General features: G+C 36.5%; 1 protein-coding gene across 1 annotated transcript in view; it reads left to right on the top strand.

The window, feature by feature from the left end:
• Window positions 1-22,343, top strand: part of LOC122797753 (trafficking protein particle complex subunit 9-like) — a 3,992,710-nt gene that overhangs the window by 3,222,306 nt on the left and 748,061 nt on the right. The gene's annotated exons all lie outside the window — the stretch shown is intronic.

Raw genomic sequence — 22,343 nt, 5'->3', positions numbered from 1 at the left:
AAAGTATAAAGCAATTGTGTACAGACCTGACTAAAATAAATGAAACACTGATGGAGTGTGTCAACTCAAACAAGAAAAGGCTAGAAAAAAACTGAAGAAGCTTTAAACAGATGCTCAGATGAGATAAAACTGCAAAATTCAGAGGTCAAAATGAAGAAAAGGCTGGCTGAATATGAGACTGCACAAGAAGAGATGTTTCAAAAATAGTACAATTAGCAGATAGAGAAAACCTGATTTTCTGTTGTACCTGAGAAGATGGAAGGAACATACTGTATTAATTTCATGAAAACAAAAATAAGCAACTGGACTGGTATTCCACAATAGGAAATTGTTCATTAAAGGGGCACATTGTGTGTACACTCCAAACCTGGCTATGAGAAAAAACACTAGACCTTTAATAGTTAAAATGCAATCTTACCAGCAGAGGAAGTTGATTCTGACAAAACTGTGGCAGAAGGACAAAGTGCTAAAAATGGGATAGCAGAGTGTTTGTGGAGACTGGTCATTGTACACCAGGCAGAAGAGGAATAAATTTACTCCATTATATAGGGTATGTCAAGAAGCAGGCATGAGATTCAAGCTGCTGTACCCAGCTATCTTCAAAATATTTTTTCCCTGGAGGAACAAAAACATTGTTTGATGAAGTACGTGCTAAGGAAGAAATACAAAAGTTTGACCAACAAAAAGTGAGTTGTGTAACAGGAGGAGATTCTACCTCTTGTTCTGGTAATAAAGACCAAAGAGACTGTGCCAGTGAAACCATTCCTAGTGTTTCAATGAAAAATGCATGAGAGAGGGAAAAAAGCACATGTGTTGACTAGAAGAATCAAGAGTGCACTTAAGATGAAGCAAAGATGGAGATGAACAAGAATAGAACAAGAAAATCTGGAAATATTGGACTTTCTTGGACTTTGTTAAACTTGTAGGGGACTCTAAAACATACACCTTAGTTCATGTTGTTAAAGCTTGGAGACTAAAGTCAGTAACTTGGAAACTGACAAGTGTGAGGTTACAAAGCTATAATTATATTTGTGAAACAGAACAGAACAAGAAAATCTGGACTTTGTTAAACTTGTAAGGGATTCTAAAGCATATGCCCTACTTCATATCATTAATGTTTGGAAAAATACTCAGGAGAGGGGAAGACACTTCCTCTCTCCTGAATTAACTGTAAGTAAAACAATTTTTATCTTAACAGTATTACTTAAGTGGTGCATGATTTTCTCTGCATGTTATAAAGTAAAATTGTTTTCAGTTATTTTTAAGTGCAATGGGGGTACTAATATAAATAGTTGCTTGTGCTTATTTTTGTTTCTGTCTCCCTTCTGTCTTTCTCCTTGTTCAGTTTTAATAAATGTAGGCACTGCAATGTAGAAAAAAAGGGATCTCGTTAAAACAGAATGAGAAAAAGCACACTGGTTTTTCTTTTGTCATTCTTGTATAGAAGAATGACTGGATAACAGCCATTGGCTTTTTATAGTAAGTTTTAACAGAAAGTAAGTAAAATGAAAAAGAATATTGAGTATTATAAGTTTTTTTCTAGTAAACAGTCCTGTATCTGGTTCACTTGTCGTTAGCAGGCAATCTGATAAAGAAAAATGGCTTGAAAAAATGTTTTCTGAAAGCATTCAAGTGTTTTCTCAGCTGGGAGAACTGTAAAAGATAAGGCAAAACCAGGCAGTACTTAATAGAATCACAGGCTGTACCATGAGCCTTAGCATGGATAATCTTTCTTTCTAGTTAGCTCGAGTGTGTGTGTGTGTGTGTGTGTGTGTGTGTGTGTGTGTGTGTGTGTGTGTATGTAATTGTCAATTTGGAAATTTTGCTCTTATTATGGGATATTTAAAGATGTACATAGTTTTCTGTGTCAGTATTGTTAGTATGTTTTGGGGGGGGTTTATTGGGGATGTTTGTGTGTATTTTTATTCAAGGGTTTTCAACAAAACAAAAGTTCTGCAAGATGTGACATAGGCTCAAATGGAGATGACAAGAACAATTTATATAAAAGATTAACCTGCCAAACAGTGCATGCATGTAACACAAAATCTGGAATAGACATTTAACAAAAAAAGCTGTTATACATAAAAGGTGGGAATAATAATCTCTCAAGAATATGATTCTTTCTAAAATGTCATTAAATGTTAATGGTCTCACAGATAAATACAAAAAAGAGTAGTGAAGGATATTAAAATATGTAGAGTGCAAATAGCTATGCTACAGGAGACACACTTGGAAAGAACTGAACATGTAAATTTGATAAAGGGAGGTTTTCAGGATGGTTATTCAGCGGAGTACCTGGGGCAAAGGAAGAGAGAAGTACTTATATTAATTTCAAGAGGAGCTCCAATAGTAATAGAAGAGGGGAAAAAACTATAGTAGATTCATAGTACTAAAGGACTACTGGCTAGGGAGGAGGATTACACTGACATGTATTTATATTCTACCAAAAACTGCAATAATGGAGCTAACAAAATTCTGGGAGAAATCATCTGCCTTCAAAAAGGAATAATTATTTCTAGGTGTGGACTGGAATTTGATTTGCAACAATGAAGAGGTGTCTGGTGGCCCCAGAAAGGGAAATGTAACAAAGTATGGTAGATTTTTAAAGAAATTTATGAAAATATTTGATATGGAAGATGTGAATTCAGTTCTAGGAATTCAGAGTGAATTTACATATTATTCCCCAGCATACAAAAACTGGGCTAGGCTAGACAGAATTTACATTTCACTGGAACATGTGCATTTAATTGAAAGTCTTGAAACGCAACCAATAACTATTTCAGATCATTAATTTCAGATTTAAGATCAGTCATTTCTATGTTAAATTGTTAATCACTATGTAATCCAATGCAACTACTGTCTGTTTATTTTACTGTGGAGCTTTCCTCCCCGGGCCTCCGCTGAAAATGGACCCACGTCCAGTCGGACACTCCCGGTCAACAAATTTAAATAAATAAAATAAATAAATCATGCACCAATAATAACTAAAATAAAAACACAAGGTAATGAAATGAAAAGGAGATACTGGTGATTTCCCACCTATCTGTTGAAAAGAGAGGAATTTATGGAATGGGTTGTGGAAATTATTCGGGAGCTATTAGAAAAAATAGAAACTTCTTCTAAAAATGTAGCTAAGGAGTGGGATAAAATTGAAGTGGAATTTAAAAAAAATATGGTGTAAATAAAAGAAAGGAAGATATGGTTAAGAAGTAACAAGAATTATTTAAAGCAGTGGTGCACAACCTTTTTGTGGGGGAGGACCACTACACGAATCTTTAATGCATCTAAGGGCCACCTCAGAATATAGTAAGTCGTTATGAGTTAACAATAGGTACAGGTGACTAGCATTTTTACTTAAGACAGCAGTCATGAAATTGCCTGTTTTATACATCAACTTTGTGTTTAACTTTATTCTGGCTTGCAGCCATGACTTATTACAAACTCTGCAGAAAGTTACTACTGGTTACAAGACTACAAGTTATAAACAACAAAGAATAGTTACTTCACCGGTGAAAATTAGAGGTGTGGCCAACTGCAGTCAATTAGGTAAGTAAGCACATGCTGGAAAGTTTGCCTGACTGGAGTAAGGCATAGCATTTATTCACTTTTTTTTTTTTTAATTTTGGTTACTCTCTGGGGGCCGGATGATGTTGCGTCGTAGGTCAGATGTTGTGCACCACTGATTTAGAGGGATTGACAAATATCAAAGTATTGCAAAATAAGGGGAATTTTACAAAACAAGAAGGGGAGCAGCTACAGAATCCTAAACAGAAAACAAAGGATTACCTCGATAATATGTATGCATTTAGAAAGATTGGTATTAAGCAACTGTGTTTGATGACTCTAAAACACAAGAACTTTTAGCACAGTAACTCATGCAACAGAAAGTAGAAACAGCTGTCACCAAGCTTACAGAGCCTATAACAAGGGATCCTGTAGAAGTATTACAAGTATTTCAGAAAAACTATGAAAGTCTGTATAAAGCAGAGAAATATGGTAATCAAGAAAAGGTACAAATGGAAATGTTTATGGAAGAATTAAATATGTCAAGGCTATAGGGAGAGGAGGCTCATTTACTAGCAATTATGATAGGAGGCGGTGAGATAAAAAAGGTGATGTATAAGCAAGCTACAGGAAAGTCCCCAGGAATAGATGGTATTCCTGTGCAAATTTGGGAGATAGGGAAAAAAATGATAAAGATCTGGAAGGTTTTGTTTAACAGTATTTTAAGAGGAGAAGTACCAACATCCTGGGAGAAAGCAGTAGTAGCTGTAATACCTAAAGAGAGTAAATATCCATCAGATACAGCTTTCATACAAGCCCATTTTAATACCAAATCATGATTATAAAATGTTTGTTTATAATGGCTAAAGTAATGGCAAAAGTGATGCCAAAATTGATAGAAATGGATCACTGTGGTTTTGTGGAGGGGAGGAAAACATTTGATGTTAATAGAAAAATGATGATCAAGAGGGAAGCAGAGTGTAAGAAAATTCCACTGTTGTTGTTGGGTCTCGATGCAGAGAAAACATTCAACAGAGTAAACTGGGAGTTTATGAACAGAGCAGTGGAAGCATTTGCATTCCCTGATAGAATTATAAGTTTGATTAGGAGGATATATCAAGGATTGGAGGCAAAAATTAAAGTAGGTGGAGTCCTCTATGATCATCTCTGCTTGAGCAGAGGAACCTCCCCTTTGTTATTTGCATTATATTTAGAACCATTGGCAAAGAAAATAAGGGACTCAGAAATTCAAATATATAATTGGTATGGTAGTCAAGAAAAGCTGATTCTTTTTGCAGATGACATTATTTTATACCTGACAAAACCAGAAAGGAACATTACAGTTCTGTGGAACATATTGAGACGGTTTCAAACCTTTTCAGGATACAAAATTAATGAAGCTAAAACAAAAGCAATAGCAGTAAATGATGTACCCACATACAAATCGGTTCAGCCATGTCCATGTTTATGGGGACATGATAAAATGAAGTATTTAAGAATATGAATTAAAAATTATTCTGGTGTGGCAGTTAAGGATATGTGGGAAGAGAATAAATAAAAGATAATATAAAAACTGTGAAATAGAAGTTCTGTTCTATGGATATCAATAGTAAGATACAGGCAGTTAAAATGTTTTTAAGTCCTTTTATATTATACACTGGTCTGGCATATTTTTGTCAAACAGAGGAGAAGTTGTGGATAGCAATTAATAAAGAGCTGAAGGATTTTATCTGGGAGCGAAAGACAGCAAGAGTCAAATGGGTTAAGCTTACTCTTCCAGTAGAACAGGGCAGATTGGGATTACCCGAGCTGAAGGAGTATTTCAGAGCAACACAGCTAAGGCTTTTCTACATAGCACAAGCAGAAAACTATAATTCAGAGTGGAAAGAGATGATAAAACAGGGGGGAAGCTCAAGTAACATGGACAGAGTGGGCTTTTGGATGCAGACCTTTAAGGAGAACAACAATAATCGTACACAATATTATATACATGAAGTATCAGAAGGTCTTCTAAGAACTAAGCCAACACAGGAATGGAGAAAATAGATTCTGTCAATAGGGATGTCTGCAATTAGGAATATAGACAGTAGGCAAGAGGGGGCGGGAATATATTGGAGAAAACTGGCAAAGGAACCAAGGTATTGAGAGCAAATAATTAGTGAGGGAAAGGCAATAGAATGGAAAGACACCAAGCACTTATTTGGACTGCAGGCTAGAGACCATCTTCCATATCAAGGATTGAAAACAGAATATAGGCAAAGAGAAAGAAATTGGGGGGGTCCTTAATGAAAGACCAGCACTGGCAGAGTTTTTAGTAGAATCCAGAACAGAAGTTGCTATTAAGAAAGGAGTAATTAGTAGAGCATATAAAATATTGCATGATAATTAAAAGAATTAATCAAAGAAGGTTAGGGTGGATTGGGAGGAGAGATTCACAAAGAAACAATGGGGGGATATGTGTATGTCTTTCAAATATGCAACATAATCTAGACTTTTAGTATCTTTGCCTGGAAGTGTTTTAATTGGTATTTTTATACAACAAGCAGACTTCAAAAGATTTTTTTTTTCTCAGGTAGACAACAAATGTTGGAGGTGTGATGAAGAAGGAAGAGATGATTGGGAACATATTTTCTGGGAGTGTAATGAGTTGACAAACTTTAAAGATTCCCTGCAGACTTTGTTGGAGATGCTGGGTGAGCAAATGAGAGTAACTAGGGAAATATTTTTTTGAGCTTTGATACAGAATCAGAATTACCTAGACACGGTAAGGCCTTGCTGAGTCTAATTATGAGGGCTGCCAAAAAGCAATTACTAGAAAATGGAAATAAAAGTGTAAACAAACTTTACTAGAAGGTATTGAAGATATTAACAGAGCTCAAACAACTGGAACTGGAATCTTTTAAAAAGGGTAGGAGTAAATTATATAGGAAAAATTGGGAAATGTGGGATCAATACATGCACTGGAGTAACTAGGTTTAAAAGAATGCAGGATTTGAATGAGCCATATAATGGCTGACTAGCAATGACTAGATATGTTAAAAGTGATGTATAGTATTTGCAGCTACAGTTGTGTTGGCATGGTTTGAAATGTATAATGTTTGCAACTGAGATTGTGTCTCTGTGGTTTATTTTCATTTATGCAATTGTAACATTGGCTATGTCATACATGATAATTCAATAAAAATGTTTTAAAAAGGTGTTTGCCTCAGACACAAGGTACAGGGTTTGATTCCCACCTTCCAGCCTTTAGGAAGGTAATTAACAAGACTTAAAATGGCCCACAGGGGCAGCTAGCCTTGTAATTGACTTATGAACATATTAGAAGTTATTCCCACATATTATAACAGCTTTTATAAATGTTTATTTCCACCTTTTTGGGTTACATGTACCTACTAATGTTTGACAGGTTGATCTTTTATGCAGTTGTTTCTTGTTATCTCCATTTGAACATATGCCACATTTTACAAGACTTTTTGTTTTAATTAAAACCCTCAACCCCCAATACACACCCAGAACACCCCTATAACTTATTAACTTAAAACAGACACACACAACTGTGTACATTTCAAATAATGTTTAACTTTCCTGATCAGAACAATTGTCTGAAATCGACAGCTGCGCAGACTGGCATTACCTAACCTAAAAGTAAGGTCACCCATGCCAAGATGCATGCTACAGCTTGTGCTCTTGCTTAAACTAATTGCTGTCTGTTTTTGCCTTATCTTTATTCCCCTCCCAGAAGTGAAATCATGTTGTATGCTTTCAGAAAACACTAACTTTTAGATTTAAAAAAATGTTCTGGCTTTTATTTCTTATCCCAGTAGTCAGCTTTTCTCCACGGAAGCATAAGAACAAAATATAAAGCTGCCCTCAGCTGCAGACAGCTCAACTCACATTGAGCATTTATTTATTAGTAAGAGAAAAAATGTACACCCCGTCCCCCACCTTAACCCAAGATTACAACATATTAACTTAAACATGCTTTTGTCTAGCCTTTCTTCTCTGTTTATGTTGTAATGCCTACATTTCTGTAAACTAAAAATGAAGAAAAAGGGCACTATTTTACTTAAGTATCTTTGTCACATACAACAATAACTGAAGATGCTTTACTATATAACATGCAGTTTATATCATGACAACTTTTATACAAATACTGCTAAGAACACAGATTGTTTTACTTACTGTTCCATTTTTTCCATTTCCTTTTAGTGTTCTTCTAAACATTAATTGCATGAAGTGGGTATACATTTTTCAGTCCCCCCCCAACTTTAACATAGTCATCAAAAGACCAATTGTTCCACATTTTCTTGCAAAGCCATATTTCACAAATTAATGGTGCTTTATAATCTCTCATTTATTCACTAATTTCAGTGTTACTGGTAATATTCCTGTTCTCCATCTCCCAACCCTAGACTCTGGTTTAAATTCAAGGTACTCCTGATTCTTCTAGTCAACTCCTGTGTTTTTTCTGTCTCTCAAGCATTTTCCTTTGAAACATTGAAAAAGGTTTCACTGGCAGTCTCCGTGAGTTTTCTTATCAGAAGAATGAGAAATAATGTCCCCTTCTGTTTAATGACTCACTTTTGGTTGGACAGACTTTTGTATTTTCTCCTTATAAGTTCATAGATTTGTATTAGGCTAACAACCATTAGGGCCATTTTAAGCCTAGCCATGCATCTCAAATCCCTGCCAAGTTCCAATATCCTTGATGAATGTAAGCAGGGTCTTGGGAGATGAAACATTTACAAGCAGGTGGCTGGGTGATGAACCATTTAGAGGTTGCCTGTGTCCATTAGAGAGACAAGTGCCAAACCAGGGATGGATGTCCTGTTAGTCATCCAGTTTCCCAAGTTATACTTGAGTTGGGTTAGTGAATAACTCTGCTTTTCTGCTTTACATGGGTGTAGTAGTAGTATCTGGAATACATAGTATTTCTTGTGCTGTTTGTTTTTTGGATATGCAGGAGGTCCGTCAGGGGGAAGTCTGACAATGCCTTGTATACCAGTCATAGATCTCCCCTCAATAGCTTGTAGGAGACAGAATACAGGGATAGGTCTATAAGGCAGTCTACAGAGGACATGTTACTTACTCCCAGTATTCTTTTAGTGAGGAAACTCTATTGATGGTTCCAATTATTGGATCTGCCTGATTAGGTGCATACCAAAGGGCCATTGTTCTGAATTGTTGGTCTGATAAATGCTTAATACAGTGGAACAATGACCTTCTTGGACCTAGATGCCATATCTTTGTTTATAATTGCACAACATAGTAAACACACGATGGTCAGAGGCTAGGTAGACTCTTAGGGGTATGTTGTCAATTTGATAGTTACTAGGGTTGGATGACTTCCCAAAAAGATACTGTTATGCATTTCTTGGCATTTAATTTTAGTCCAGGGCTCTGACACCAGTTTTTGTCTGTGTCAGCCTTTCCTGGAAATATTTGTGTCCGTGGGAGATTCTATAACTGTTCCTAACTTGTAATTGTCTGCAAACTTGGTCAGCCAGAGGCCCTTGACATTGGCCTTGACTTCAGAAAAGTAAATGCCAAAAAGGAGCGTTCCCAGGACTGATCCCTGAGGGACTCCACTTGTGACTAGGCACTTTTGATCAGTGGCACTGGTAAGAAAAACTAAACAGATTCAGCCAAGGGTCTGCCATAGAAAAACCTGAGTAAAGAAACTGCATTTTTCTTAATGCTGAAAACAGAATGAGTGAAAGGATGCAGTGAGTTAATGTTACACCAAAGCGAGTTGTACTAAGACATAAAATCACATCAGTGTTTATTAATGTATTTTTAAAATCTTTTTTACTCGAATATAAAATGCAGCAAAATTAAAAGATCACTGGAAATGAACAAATAGGGTAAGGTAAACTTGATAAGATTTGGGAATGGAATCCATGGAAAGTGTCTCAGTCATTATGTCTAGAGTACACACAGTGTGTGATTATGAGGTAATAAATTATTAGTGTGTGGGTTTTGTAGTCTTTATGAATGAAAGTTGTAATTAAAAAAAAATGCATGTGTGAAGTAAAATTCTTCTTTTTCTGCTCTTGCAACCTTCAATACCTTCACAATTAATAGACGCTAGAGTAACTGTCTGAGTAAACTATTATTAATGTTAACACGGGGTGTAAATAAAGTAATATCTGTCACTGCATGGAATCGCCCCTTCCTCAGCCTCTTACCTACTCATGACCTGGGCCTTCATGCTACACACAACATCATAACAGGGGTATAGTGTTTAGTTATCCCTTTAACATTCAAACCATTCTGTACTTTCTCCTTTACTTGAACATGAGAAATAGTTTGATTGTAAGTTGGGTTTGTCTTTTTAACCTCTTTACCTAAAGTCTCACAGTCTAACGACATACTTAATTGGTTGCAGTACAGGCGCCTGATATATTCTCTTTTTTAAAGCTGGTGGATTCCTGACTTCTTACTACACAACAAAAGAGCTTACTAAATTTATATTGTTTTAAACTGTATCTTTTGTAAGATGTTGGTTAATGTACTCTGTGTACTTTGATATATATATATATATATATATATATATATATATATATATATATATATATATACATTTTTTTTTTTTGCAGGGGACAAGGCCCCATGCACTCCAACACCCCCTGCTAATTATATATGCTAACTCCAAAATTGCACAACACTGGGGTAAGGGTAAATTCCCGAACCCCGCTGTTTCATGATCTCTCACTTAAAAGCACCTGAAAGGCTGGAAAAACAACTGGCAAGAGTGTTCAGTCTTACAGACTGCAACCATGTATAGATATATGTATCATTCTGCTGAAATTGCTGCAGAAGGCACATCTTATGAAAAGAACAGAACTATGACTAATATAAGTCAATCTAGTGTTGTAGTTCCTTACTAAAAAGTAGTGTATTGAATAGCATGGTATAAGAAATGCATGCTGGTAGAACACAGTACCTTGTAATGGAACTTATGTGGGTCACAATAAGCAATCCACAAAGCTAGAACTAAATACAGGCACAAATTCGGTAGGAATTTTGTTAGATTGCTTCTTCGGTGATGTGAACTTCTGAGTATTACAAATTTTTAAGTGATGCAGTCTGCACTGTTCTACACTTTTCCACCATGCATTATCTTAAATGTAGTGAATGTATAATGGAAATAAAAATAAAACAAGAGGTGCAAGCAGTCCTTTCTTTTGTAATGTACATTACGTCTTTTTCTTGGAGCCTTATCTGATCTGCTCAAACCACAGAAGTAGTGTAAAACCTTGCTTTTAAACTTTTGACTGAAGTAGGATTGTTTTTGTTGTTTTTAGTATTTGTTTCATGATACATAATCGGTTTATTGCATAAAGATAGTATTCAGTTTTCTGGTGATAGGCCTGTTATTTATTATGCATCCCTGTCCTAAGCACTTGTAGCTTTCTGTCACAGCATCTCCCTTTCACCATTCTTCCCTCCTACCATTCCCTCTTCCTTTCCTGTGAAACTCTTGTAATTCATGGTATCATGTTTCCTTGCAATGCAGTGTGAGCCATGCATTATGTTGTTTGTCACCCCTTTTGTGTATTTACTTCCATGATGGCAGTGTGTGTAAGGATGAGCTGATATATACAGGTGATATGGCATGAAACTCAGGGTAAGAAAGTAAATTATCTAGTCAAAATACGGACTTGTTTCCAGTATGTTGCCTCCTAGTTACTAAAGGCTTTATTCCTAGACATTGGAGGAAACAGACTTATAACTTGGTGGAGCATTTCACTAAAGATTTATGAGGCATGTTAGCAGAAAAGAATAGTTTAATGTAGTTTATCTCACGTTAACACAGACTGTACTAGAGCTGCATCTAGTGTGTGTGTTTCTTTGGAACTCTGTTGGTTCACTGTCAAGTGTTTTTAAGTATTCAGTTAATAGTCAAACATTTTAAACTAAAAAGGATCCATTAAAGCTTTGTCACTACTAGCTGTTTATGAATTAGGAATTACAGATTGATGCCTACCTAGTAAAATGAATGGACCATCAATATGGCTGCATTTAGATTTGAAATGTCACCTCATGTTAGAAATTATATATGTAATGTCCTTTCATTGATGGTCTCTGAATTGAGATTGCTGACATGTTGTTCAAAGTCATCTCATTCTAAATCTTTTGGATGCTGTGACCATTCACTGCATGAAGTCCTTGGGTACTTTCATTGGTACTGCCAAAGCCCCAGTGAGCAATCTTATCTCAGGTCAAGGTCAGGTAAAGAAGAACTGTAATCATTACCTCTGGGAAGGAGTGCTCTTCCCCATTTGTCAGGGAAGCTGTGATGATTAATGCTGGCAAAATATATTTGTTTGCTGCTATTTTATGCTGAGTAAATAAAAAAAGCATATCTTAGTTTATATACTTTATAATTTTGTTTTGTGAGGCTTGCACTGCCTGAAAAACTTCTACAACAAAGTCCACTACTCTCTACATTTTGTCCAGTTAAGAATCGGTTAATTAGTAAAGAAATAAGGTATATTTCATTTGCAGAAAAAGCTGTAAAACCCAATCGGATCTGTTGCCTTTCTAAATGTTTAAGTGTTTGCACCACAGGGTATGTTATGATTATTATGGATACATTTAAGTAATATGCAGTTACGTTGTGACAAATTTGACCTTATGCAGTAGTCCTTACAGTATGCCAATAATTTTATTGTAATGTGTTCTAATTGCTTTATTCCTGTTTATGTAGTGCATTGTCAGTCCCCGTTTTATTGCTTTTGTTTGCTGTTCTTTGTTTTAGAATGCTTTATATCATTGTATTCTGACAGTGGTGATCCTGGATTTTTGCTTATTTACAAAACATAAATAAGAGGAAACTGCATTTTCTATTTGTCAGCTATTAACTGTAATAAAAAATTATTATATACATTATTTTCATGTTTAAAAGCACTTTTATGTTCAGCATACAGAGATTTGTATTATATACATAACTTCAATATTTAAAAGTACTTATATGTTTGACGTACAGAGATTTACTCATATTATTCCATCAAAAAGTGATGCTAAATGTTTTATAAGAAATAAACACTTCAGATGTAGTAGTCTCACAGGAAGTAAAGGAACACTGCAGACTTAGTGTTATAATAATGAAGTGCTGCATTCCATACATTTGGCAAAAATCAAGAGACACCACTGAAATGCATAATATTTGATTCAGGAAGTTTTCTTAACTGGCAGCTTGGAGAAAATGGCATAATCGAATAACAATTTAGTACTCAAAATGAAGTTGTGTATTCATATGCATGTGCTTGTTATATGTATTAAGTGGTTGCTTTAAAGCAGTAGTCTAATATGCCCAGACATTTATTTTCAAGTGAAAAGTGATTCCCAGTTCATTCTGCATGTTGTTAGCAGTGCACATTGTCATTTTGTACTGTACTGATCTGGCTTGTCACTTCATATGTGGCATAATTACAGTGCAAGAGCTGGTGCTTAAAAAATCTTGTTAACTCATACACACTGAATATTATTGGTATGTTTACAAATAATGAGATGGCTTGAAAGGAAAATCTGTGAAAGACTATTAAGTGTGTCATAGAAGCACTCTACTGTAGCAGAAATTCTCACATCTGATCTATGAAATTTGCTTTTTTTTTTCATATCTGGTAAGCTGTTTTTACTGTTCTGTCAAGATACAACTCTGTGGGTCTCTGTTATATGGCCTTGATCATGTCACAGCAGTTGCTACATATATCTTCCTTTGAAATGTGTGTATTCTTGGTGTAGCTTTTGAATATTTTTGCACTTTATACACATTATCAGTATATATATATATATATATATATATATATATATATATATATATATATATATATATATATATATATACACACACACACACACACACACACACACACATACATACAGTGGATATAAAAAGTGTACACACCCCTGTTAAAATGCTAGTTTTTTTGTGATATAAAAAAATTAGACCACAATAAATCATTTCAAAACTTTTCCCACCTTTAATGTGACCTATAACCTGTACAATTCATTTGAAAAATAAACAAATCTGTTAGTGGAAAAAAAAAAATAAAAAATAAATAACGTACAATAAGCTGGTTGCATAAGTGTACACACCCTTAAACTAATACTTTGTTGAAGCACCTTTTGATTTAATTACAGCATTTAGTCTTCTTGGATAAGAGTATATCAGGATGGCACATCTTGACTTGGCAATATTTGCCCACTTTTCCTTGCAAAAGCGCTCCACATCTGTCAGATTGCTAGGGCAGCTCTTGGGCACAGGCCTCTTCAGGTCACACCACAGATTTTCTATTGGATTTAGTCTGGGCTGTGGCTAGGCCATTCCAAAATTTTAATTTTCTTCTGATGAAACCATTATTTTGTTGATTTGGATGTGTGCTTGGGGTCATTGTCGTGTTGAAAGGTGAAATTCCTCTTCCTCTTCAGCTTTCTAGCAGACAGCTGAAGGATTTGGGCCAAAAAGTGACTGATATTTGGAATTGTTCATAATTCCCTCCACCCTGACTAAAGCCGCAGTTTCAGCTGAAGAAAAGCAACCCCAAAGCATGATACTGCCACAACCATGCTTCACCGTGGGGCTGGTGTTCTTTTGGTGATGTGAAATGTTGTTTTTTGCACCAAAAGTACCTTTTGGAATTGTGGCCAAAAAGTTCAAACTTGGTCTCATCAGACCATAACACATTTTCCTACATGCTTTTGGGAGACTTGATGTATTGTTTTCCAAATTTTAGCCGGGCCTGGGTGTTTTTCTGTGTAAGAAAAGGCTTACATCTTGCAACCCTACCCCATAGCTGTGACATGTGGGGAATATGGGAGATTGTTATGATGTAGTACACAACCAGTGCTTGCCAGAAATTCCTGCAGCTCCTTCAGTGTTGCTTTAGGTCTCTTGGCAGCCTCCCTGACCAGTTTTCATCGTATCTTTTCATCAATTTTGGAGGGATGTCCATTTCTTTGCAATGTCACTGTTGTCCCATATTTTCTTCACTTTTTAATGACTATCTTCACTGTGTTCTATGGTATATCCAATGCTATGGAATTTTTTTTACCCTTCTCCTGACTGATACCTTTCAACAATGAGATCTCTCTGATGCTTTGTAAGCTCTCTGCGAACCATGGCTTTGCTGTAGTAGGCAACCGAGTAAATGTCAGGAAACTCCTGCTAGAACAGATCAACTTTATTTGGGGTTAATCAGTCTCTTTAATTGATAGCAGGTATGTACCCAAGGAGACTGAATGTTATAATTAAATCAAAGGTTGCTTCAACAAAGTATTAGTTTAAGGGTGTGCACACTTATGCAACCAGCTTATTGTATGTTTTTTTTATATTTTTCTCCCTAACAGATTTGTGTGTTTTGCAATTGAATTGTACAGATTATAGGTGACATTAAAAGTGGAAACAGTATTGAAATGATTTATTGTGGTCTCATTTTTTTTATATCACAAAAACCTGGCATTTTAACAGGGGTGTGTACACTTTTTATATCCACTGTAGATATATTTATATGTGTCTATATATATATATATATATATATATATATATATATATATATATATATATACACACAGACACACACACACACGTCAATCCACTGACAACACTTTTATCAAGTGCTGTACAATAGGCATGAAAAGAGAGAAACAAATTTTGCTGAACCTTGGAGATAATTTTTTTTTCTTTTTTTTACTGTGGGCAAGCCCTTGTGCACCCCTACCCATGGGTGACACACCCTGAACTTAGATATACCCACTCTGAGGTTTCACAGAAAGTGGAGGAAAAGGAAAACAACACTGTAGGCAAAAATCGTTTCTCTCTCTCTTCTCCCGTTGATAAAGGTGCTGCTGACAGGTCAACAGCAACACATATGCTTGCTTTCTAATACCCCTTGTGTATGTCCATAGATTCATAGGTAAGTACTAGACTAGCTGCCCTTGCAAATCATTTTAAGCCTAGCCATGTTCCCTTTTTGTGCTTGAAATAAGATATCCCATTTGGTTATAGATTGGCCTTGCCCATCCCATGGTCAATAATTATATATTACCTCTAATGAGAATAACTGGGATCATACCATAGATAATTTGAGGGTACCCATACATAGGATAAAGCATCTAGGAGCTGCCTTTGTCCATTAGTAGCACAGGGGACAGTTCTGGGGAACATTTTCTCTTAACTATTTATACATCTAAGTTGGACATGAAAATAAACAGGATGAACTTTTTGTTTGCATGGTAAGTCTGTCCCATGGCAGCGGTATCATATGTGAAATATACCTGTCCCTCAAAACCATTCTATTGTTATTGCCAAAGAGGTTTAGATCCCTAGACTGAGCATTTCTAATGCCATTTGACTTGCTGATGTGCTGTAAAGCCATCAATAATGGGTCGGAGGATGACTTGTATGCCAGAGACATGTCACCCCTTAGCATTCTGCAGGATACTTAGTATAGTGACAAGACTTTGAGTCGCTCCATGTAGGCATACCTCCCAACCATACCGAATTACTCTGCTTTTACCAGGTTTTGATATCCAAATGAAAGGGTGCCACGATTCCCGTGTGGCACCTCTCCATTTCCGATTTTTTCTTTTTTAAAAAAATGTTTTTGAATATCGCGCTGTCGGAGCTGACATCATCATGTGCGTGATGATATCAGCTCTGTCAGGGCTACCAGCCAGTCAGAATTGAGCTCAAGGAGCTCATGTCATCATTTCCGGCTGGTCTGACTGCAAATGTGAGCGGGAAATCAAGTGCAAGTGGCGGTCTGGCTGCAGATGTGAGCGGGAAATCAAGTGCAAATGCGAGCACTCATTTTGGATTTAACAGCAGCAGCACTCATTTCGTTTGGGAGAATCAAGTGCAAATGGTCAAGTGGATTAACGGCAGCACTCATTTTGTTTGGGGGAATCAAGTGAAGTGGATTAACGGCACCACTCATTTTGGACTCAAGTAAGGAAAGTATGCTCGTTGTGGACTCAAGTATGGTAAGGAGTGTGTGTGCATGTGTGAATTCTCCAATGGAATACACCTAGTGGCCAGAGATGTTCAGGCTCAAACCCTGTACCGAAAAAGAGCCTGAAGTCCCTAGCCACCACCATTTCTGAGCTTTGTCCAGATTTTTTGTGCTAAGAGTTGAGAGCTATGGTGAGAAGTGAGAACAGAATTTGTATTCCCCCATTATTGGCTTTGTTGTTGTCCAGGATATTTGTGCTAAGTGTTGAGAGCTATGGAGAATGAGAAGTGAGAACTGAATTTGTATTCCCCCATTATTGGCTTTGTCCAGGTTTTTTTGTGCTAAGAGGTGGAGAGCTATGGTGAGAAGTGCGAACTGAATTCAATAAATGATAGCCATTAAGTTTCAGTCTTCCTTTTTTTCAGGAAACTGCTGATTTGGCATAGTGGTATGTTGCTCTGACTGTAGTGCATAGGGTCCTGGGTTCAAGACTTGCCAGTGACATGCATGGTGGTAACAGAACATCTTATTCTAGCAACTTTCCAAAATTATACAAGCAGTGTTTAAAATGTGTCCCTGGTTTTTGACCTTTTGCTCCCCCCCCCCCAAAAAAAAAAACTGAAGTTGAAAATAAGTGCTAGAAGCTATGCCAGATGCATATGGCTTACACTACTGTCATTCTAGTTATAGTGTGGGTGTGGAAGTAGACTTTTATGATGGAAATATTCTGAATTGGGCAGTTTTGCCATTATTGGTTCATGCATTTTGTTTCATTGCTTACAGTACAGCCTACTGGAAAAATGTTCAAACAAATTTAAAATGCGCTCTAACCAGTGTGCTGTATTATACAAGGAATATAACTTAATAAAGTCAGGAATGTGTATCAAAGAAAAGAACATATGTATGTTTCTTGTTTTGTGTGCAAGGGGCCAGTGATTTGAAAACAGCCCAAAGGTAATCTTTATCCACCACTGACCAGATGTGTGGGTTTCAGTGCTATTTCAATGAATGTGAGTTTCAAGGGCAGAGAAGTTTTAATGCTGAGACTATTTTCGTTGTGAGACAGTATTGCTTTGTTTAGCAGATGTCTGTTAGTGTTTGTGCATTGTTGTGCTGCAAAATGTAAAAATAATATCCAAATAATCATTGTAGAAGTAAAGCAGTATGCACACATTAGTGTTTATGGTTAATGGGGCAAAATCTCCAGGTAATGAGACATTGGAATGGCTGCAGGGGGGCTGTGGTGCCATATTTTGGTTGTCCTTCACTTTGCGTTTGAAAGTTGGTATTCCACAATTCCTTTGGAGTGGGTGGGGTTATGTAATTATGTATGCAAGTTAGATATTAATCAGCGTTCATATTTGTACCTAATTTTCCTGGGCTTTGTCCAGATTTTTGATGTTTACAGGTTGAGAGGTATGCATGTAGGAAATGTGTTTAGGCCTTGCATCCTTTTAGTAAGCTATCTCCGTGGACGTCAGAGTTATTGCATGTGTCTGGACAGATACATGCCAAAGGGGGGGATTATAGTCCATGATTGTTCTTAATTAGGGCTGAGTAAAGGGGGACAATGACAGCCCTAGATCTAGACACAGTTCCTTTGTTTGTAAACAGTGCAAAATAGAAGGACTTTCTTTCAACAATAGACATGTTGGTGAAAAGTTAGTCAGTATGTTACATTGATATCTGTAGTTCAGGTTGTGCAGGCTTTCCACATTTTTAACTTGTATCCTTAACATGCTTAACCGAAGAGCATTTGTTTTCTTCAGCCAGAGTTCTCCTAACTGTGAGGAAAAATAGTTTACCAGAATGTCAAGCCAGAAAGGTCAAATCCTGTCATGCCAGTAATATACCTTTTACACGCATGTGATCAGTGAAACTAGGGTCAGTACTAAAAAGAAATCTCCTCTCAGGAAAAAAAAAAACATCGTCAGAAGACTGACTTGAGAAATAGTTGAATGATTTCTTACAGCTGGTCTGTGGTTGTTTTGCTTACAATAAATGTAGTAAAGTGATTGTTTTTTTTTTTTTTTTTTTTTTTTTTTTCATTTAAGCTTATTCACAACAGAATTATTAGTTTCCCATCCCATTATGAGTTAAAATCGAGCATTATTTACCTCGAGACATTTTTTTGTGTGTGTTGTTGGGTTCATGATCTACTCTATCTAGTCCTGTTTGTCACAAGGACTAAAAATGACACACATCCTGGGCATATTTTCCCATTCATAAAAGGGTGGAGTTTTTAGGTTTTGTAAGCTTTAGTGATATTAGTCATACTTCTCAAACTGTAGACACTAAAAATATAAACAAAGGCACATGAAAAATAGTAACATCCATCTAAAAATCTGGACATCTATTTAGCATGAAATTTAAATGACAGATTGCACACAGTTCTCCCACTTCCAGTAAGATTTTTGGGGAAAAAAAGTAAATGATGGAAAATTATAAGCACATTATCAAAGAGACAGTGTAAAAGCTGTAGACTCTCATGAACTGTATTGCAAAACTCTACCACACAAGGTGATTTATTTTTGTTTCAGAAAATGTGGTTGTAAGATGTGTGTCCTCTTTCTTTAAATAATTGTTGCCATTATATATTGATCATGTGGTGTGGTGTTCTGTGTACTAGGCAGCTTCAGAAATCACATATGATGAGAAGAATTCAGAAGATTGTGTGATGTGATGACTCAAGTCTCAAAATAGGAACATACTTCCGAAAATAGGTACATTCTAAGTCAGGCCTGAAAACAAGAACATTCCTCCAAAGCAGGAACTGTTGAGAGGTCTGATCTTAGTGGAGTTTTTCTGTAAAAGTCAACAATTATTGAATGAGTAAGCCTGAGGAGTTGGACCATGGATGTCATGAGCTGTAAGCTACATTATATCACTGAAACCATTATTTATCTGCAGTTTAGGAAATCAGATTAATTACTTATATATTTGAGTTAGAACTTGACATACTTCATTGTCACCATTAAATGTATTTTGTGCTTTTCTGTCATTTTGTTTCTTTTCCACAAATTGTATTCTTTCATTTTCCTCTGCTTTATTGCCTGTTATCCTTCTCATTAGAGTTCCTGCTTTGATCCCTAGTGAGAAAGATTTAAGGGATGGAAATGGAGAGGTATATGGTTTTGCCTCCAATTCAAATGTTAGGCAGACCTTTTCTCCATAAGAATTGCTAACAAAAACTGCAAGAAACCTGCTGAGGTGCCTTCAAAAATCTGATGTTAAGGATCAGTATCTGCATATTTAATCTTTTTCATACCTCTCAACTGTGCAGATTTTTGCAGACTGTACAGAGTTTCGCCTGTTCCTTATAAAATTGGTGGTCTTATCGCAAATCGCTGAGGATTCAAGTCACTAAGTAATGACTTTCATTTGAGTTTCAAAATTAATATCCTTCAGAAAATACATGCTTACACAAATCCTGTTATTCTAGCAACTTTCTAAGTTTGTAAGAGCAATATTTAAAATCTGTCCCTGTTTTTGGCCTGTGTCTACATTTCTTGCGCAAAGAGGTTGAGAGGTATGTTTCTGTAACTAAAGAGAAATTAGAAAGAGTGGTAAAGTGTGATGGTGACAAGAAAAGTGGATGTTTTGAAAACGTTTGTTATACATGAGCACCCCCAACACAAACACACACACACAAAACTCTGTAGATCTGCTGTTTTCTATTAGTTAAGAAAGACACTTTACCAAAATTTTAAGTTATATGTGAACACCCCCGCAGATAATTCTGTATATCTCTTGTTTTGTATTACTTCAGAAAGACAGTTTACCAAATGTCTAATAACTAGAGTTTGTGTCCTTAGAGGCAATGGTTCACTTGTCAAAATTTGCTCATGAGATAACCTTAAGGAAATTGTTACTTTATTCTGCTTTATAATGTCATAATAATGCATCTCTGGGCATGGGATAAAAGCTTCTCTGTCTTCTTTCCTGTACAGTAGGATTATAAAGTCAGCTGTAATACCATTTTTGTGATCATCTCTGAATAAAGCTTTTTGCAGTTTGTAGCATTCAAGTGCATGTTTTCTATGATTTACTGTTTGCTGTTTTGCATAGTTATTTAATTGGTTCCCAGTTATATGTAGCCAGTGCAACCCCGCTACAAACAAAATAAGTAAATAAAGCAAGCTAAATTAAATCTGCCATCTGCCCTATACTAAATCTCAGGGAGCAAAATGTAGCAGTTTCATTTTTCCGTGGAAGTAACTGACTTTGTGTTTTTTTAAATTGGGTTAAGTGTGGAGCAGGGTAATAAAGTAGAGATGCTAGCTTTGTATCCTGCCAACTCAGAAAAATGAGATAACGTTTTCTCAGTACTGACTGCTAAATTTATGGCTCTAAATCGGTTTTATTTATTTACTTGTCTCCTAATGTGTGTTCATACTAAAACAACATGTTTGTCGTCCAGACCCATTGGGTAGTAATGAAGTTTACTTATTCATGGACGACTTGTCTACATGTTCTTTGAGTGCATTGTCATTCATGATACTTCTAGCTAATCTTTAATTAGTATGTCATTATAGCTAACCTGATTAATGTTAGGTTATCCAAGTGCAACTAACTGTGGGCAAAACTGCAATCCAAATTGTAACTTGCTACAGATCACCCACCATGCCCCAGGATTCCCACTCCTCTTTTCTTGATGTACTGAAAAATATTAGGGTTCAACCAAACACCCTACTAATGGGCAATTTCAACTACCCCTCCATTAATTGGGAAAACTACTCATGTACCAACTCCTTCACTCAACGCTTTCTGGAATTCATAAACTCCAATGCCCTGGATAAACTTATCCGCACCCCCACCAGGGGCAACAATATCTTAGATCTAGTCATTACCAACATGAGTGACTGGTGTTCCACAACTGAAGTTAACTCGTCATTGGTCCGATCCGACCATAAGTTAATTACCCTAGATATCCACATCCTGCCCCCACCCCCCATTTAAGGAAACCATGGTAAAAAATTTCTCCAAAGCCAACTTCATGCTTCTTAAGACAGAAGTGGTGAACTTCATGACACCCATACAGATGGACAATACAGTTACGACTACTGAATCCTACACAATTGCACTTTATAAGCACTTGCATGAGTGCATGGATTGTGCTATCCCAAACAGAACCAAGACGCTATCCTCCAAAAAAAGGAAGCCAATCTGGTGGTCCCCTGCCATTAACAAAAACTGTACAACAGAAGGAAGAAACTGTTGCAAAAGAGAGTAAAATCCCATGAGTGGAGGAACTCCCTGGTCAGCCTCAGTAAGAAGCTGCGATCCCTGATAAAATCCTCCAAAGCTAGTTACGAAAACAAAATCGCCACTGATTCTAAAGACAACCACAAAGCATTCGATAGCTATGTCAAGAATCTCAATGGCAACACTCAGATCTGCTCTGAGTTTCAGCACAATGGCACTAAATATACAGACCCAATTGATATTGCCAACATACTGGCAGATAGGTTTAGTGCTAGCTTTACCCCCTCTCACCCAGTGGCGGCTGGTGACTTCAAATCACAGGGGGGCTGCAGGAGACAGCTGAATGGGTGGGGTCAAGGGGGAGGGGTGTGGTCAACCATAAAGGGGAGGAGCTATGCACCAAACCACAAAAAACTAACTTTAATTAAATACGCTGCCCTGGGTGGCAAACCATCATTATGAAAGTCCAATCAAGACAAAAATAAGTGTAGAAGAATAAAAATATTTCAATGCATTGGCTGCATGACAGCTTACTTAATATCTAGATGGAAACAAAAGGTTGTGAGGCATGAAAAAACAAATTACTTTTTAAATACATTACTGGAATGCCAGTCAAAATCAAGTATAAGAAAAACCAGCAGCACTCAACTCAAACCACTTCTCCTTGCACTGCAG

Source organism: Protopterus annectens, chromosome 3.part1 (assembly GCF_019279795.1).
Source record: "Protopterus annectens isolate FY-2018-M chromosome 3.part1, PAN1.0, whole genome shotgun sequence".
NCBI lineage: Eukaryota > Metazoa > Chordata > Ceratodontiformes > Protopteridae > Protopterus > Protopterus annectens.
This window is presented reverse-complemented; position numbering and strand designations above follow the sequence as displayed.